This window comes from Orycteropus afer, unplaced genomic scaffold (assembly GCF_000298275.1).
Source record: "Orycteropus afer afer isolate SDZICR_OR568_19922 unplaced genomic scaffold, OryAfe1.0 scaffold00280, whole genome shotgun sequence".
Taxonomy (NCBI): Eukaryota; Metazoa; Chordata; class Mammalia; order Tubulidentata; family Orycteropodidae; genus Orycteropus; species Orycteropus afer.
In genome coordinates, this window is record NW_006921867.1 from 2,645,120 (window position 1) to 2,647,051 (window position 1,932).

The window sequence follows — 1,932 nt, forward strand, 5'->3', positions numbered from 1 at the left end:
ATTGACCAAACATACAATCAAGATGTGTTAATTATCACTGGTGATTGGAATGTAAAAGTTGGAAACAAAGAAGAATCACCAGTCATTGGAAAACATTGTCTTGGTGATAGAAATCATACTGGAGATCACATGACAGAATTTGCAAGACCAACAACTTACTCATTGCCAATATCTTCTTTCAACAACGTAAACGGTGGCTATACACATGGACTTCATCAGATGATGTACACAGGAATCAGACTGACCACATTTGTGGAAAGAGATGATGGAGAAACTCAATATCTTCAGCCAAAACAAGGCCAGGAGCTGACTGTGGAACAGACCATCAACTGCTCAGTTGGAAGTTCCAGATGAAACTGAAGACAATTAAAACAAGTCCACAAGAGCCAAAATATGAACTTGATTCTATCCCTCCTGAATTTAGAGAGCATCTAAAGAATAGACTTGAACACTGATGACCAAAAACCATAGGAACTGTGGGATGACATCAAGAACATGATCCATGAAGAAAGCAAAAGTCATTAAAAAGACAGGAAAGGAAGAAAAGACCAAAATGGATTTCTGAAGAGAGTCTGAAACTTTCCCTTGAATGGAGAGTATCTAAAGCAAATGGCAGAAATGACAAGATAAAAGAGCTGAACAGAAGATTTCAAAGAGCAGCTCGAGAAGACAAAGTCAAATATTATAATGAAATGTGCAAAGAGCTGGAGTTAGAAAACTGAAAGGGAAGAACACACTTGGCATTTCTTAAGCAGAAAAAAAGTGAGAAAAAGATTCAAGCATCGAGTTGCAATACTGAAAAATTCTATGGGCAAAATATTGAACAAAGCAAGAAACATCAAAAGAAGATGGAAAGAGTACACAGAGTCACTGTACCAAAAAGAATTGGTTGATGTTCATCCATTTCAGGAAGTAGAATATGAGTCAATGGTACTGAAGGAAGAAGTTGAAGCTGCACCAAAAGAATTGGTGAAGAACAAGGCTTCAAGAATTGATGGAATGCCCATTGAGATGTTTCAACAAACAGATACCATGCTAGAGGTGCTCACTTGGCTATGTCAAGAAATTTGGAAGACAGCTACTTGGCCAACTGGCAGAAAGAGATTCATATTTGTACCTATTCCAAAGAAAAGTGAGCCCATAGAATGTGGAAATTATTGAGCAATATCATTAATATCACATGCATGTAAAATCTTACTGAAGATATTTCAAGAACAGTTGCATCAGTATATTAAGAGACCTTCCAGAAATGCAAGTTGGATTCAGAAGATGTGGAAGGAGAGATATCATTGATGATGTCTGATGGATCTTGGCTGACAGCAAAGAATACCAGAAAGATGTTTACTTGCGTTTTATCATCTATGCAAAAGCATCTGATTGGGTGGATCATAACAAATTGTAGATAACATTGAGAAGAATGGGAATTCCAGCACACTTAGTTGTGCTCATGAAGAATCTGTACACAGACCAGAAGGCTGTCTTCAAATAGAACAAGGGGATACTGCATAGTTTAAAATAAGGAAGAGAGTGTGTCAGGACTGTGTCCTTTCACCACACTTATTCAATCTGTATGCTGAGCAAATAATCTGAGAAACTGGATTATGTAAAGAAGAGTGTGGCAGCAGGATTGAAGGAAGACTCATTAACAACCTGAGATATGCAGATGACACAACTCTGCTTGCTGAAAGTGAGGATGATTTGAAGCACTTACTGGTGAGATCTAAAGACTACATTGTGCAGTGTAAATTACATCTCAACTTAAAGAAAACAAAAATCCTCACAACTGGGTCAGTAAGCACCATCACAATAAATGGGGAAAAGATTGAAGTTGTCAAAGATTTCACATTACTTGCTTCCACAATCAACACCAATGGAAGCAGCAGTCAAGACATCTGATGACTTATTGCACTGGGCAAATCTGCTGCAAAGGAC